This window comes from Aphis gossypii, unplaced genomic scaffold, assembly GCF_020184175.1.
Source record: "Aphis gossypii isolate Hap1 unplaced genomic scaffold, ASM2018417v2 Contig00670, whole genome shotgun sequence".
NCBI lineage: Eukaryota > Metazoa > Arthropoda > Insecta > Hemiptera > Aphididae > Aphis > Aphis gossypii.
The window spans coordinates 23600-25321 of record NW_026083220.1 but is presented as its reverse complement, the minus strand read 5'-3'; positions in this window follow the sequence as shown (position 1 = coordinate 25321).

The window sequence follows — 1722 nt, the reverse complement described above, 5'->3', positions numbered from 1 at the left end:
CGGATATATACCCAAATATATTTAAATTGTTAACAATTTTTGCTACACTTCCAGTTTCAACTGCATAGAATGAAAGATCCTTTTCATCACTTAAAAAGATAAAGACTTACTTACGTAATACTATGGGCCAAGTAAGTCTTATTTTATTTTTTATCTAGGTCTAAATCATATTTATAAAATTAAATAAATTTATAATTGTTTTCTTTAGAAAAGATTAAATGGATTATCCATGTTATCAATAAATCGGAAGGAACGCATTGAAAGTGACCAAGTATTGGACGAATTGGTGTTAAAAAAAATACGTCTACCTTTAATATTGTAAGATTAAGGTTTTTAAATTTTTGTATTTTTTTTTTTCGTTTAATATATCTATAACAATTTACGATTATAAAAATTTAATCAAACTTATTTGAGAAATTACTCGGTAAATTTAAGTATTGAATTTGTTTTAATTTATTCAGTCCCATTGTTTATACTTTATTCTTGTCGTAATTTTATTATTATCAAATATATTAGTGGCAATCCTAAGATTTTTTACAAGAAAATTATCACTTGAAACAGCGTTTCCCAAAGTGGGCAATATCGCCCCTTTGGGGGTAATAGGGCTATCCCTAAGGGGGCGATGAAAGTTACAAGCTCAATTAATTTGTTATTGCTTACTTATGTACCAATACATTTTTTTTTTGTGGTAGAGGGGCGTCTGTCATTTTTTTTTTTACAAGTGGGCGGTAAAGATAAAAAGGTTGGGAATCACTGACTTAAAAGGTATAATGGCGTATTATAATCAGGTATACATTTTTGATGAAACTATGTTAATATTTAGGGAAAAAAGTATTGCCATGAGTTAGAACACCCCCCCCCCCCAAAAAAAAAACTAAAATACGCCACTGCATACTTTAATTATAAATAAATGTATAAGTAAAACAAACTATGTAGGTATATTAAATAAGTAAATTCTTGTTAAGTATATTATACTATTTTTTAAAAAAATAAAACATAATTTATAACTATTTATAACAACACTAAACTCTGTAAGAAACGAGAAAAAGCTAGTAACTATTTTTGTTTATATATGTACCACAGAATATATTCCGTGTATATACCGCACATTTACTACAACTAAGCTGATAATAATAAATAATAATAACTATAATTAAGTGTATAAGACGTAACAACACAAATTTTTGTTTACGATGTATCTGTGTATATGTGGTTTGGAAAAAAACTATTAAAATTTTTTTTTTTTTTTTAAAATGTGAAGATATAAAATTATATATATTATTATTATTATAAATGATTAATTAAAATAACATACTTTTAAATGTTGTACTACACACTAATCTTTTCGTACTATTCAAAATGTCTCGTACTATACTCAATTTTAGGGCTGGTACAAATTACATATTTCATTTCGTTTTCTGGCGTGGCGTAAAAAAATACTAAAATTAATTTATTTATGTAACGCAAATACATGTTATATTTTCGATACAAATTACATATGTATTTAAATGTACCTATTTGTGGTGCAAATTATACAAAATACCATTTCCTAAACCATTATTAAATGGAATCATTTTTATAGTGGAAAATTATAATAGTCAACTGATTCAAATAATAAAACTTAAATTCTACATGATAATAGTAAATATTTAATTTAAAGCTAGTTAATAGTAGTAAAGTAATAGTATTCTGTATTAGTAAGTACTTACATTTCTGTTAGCG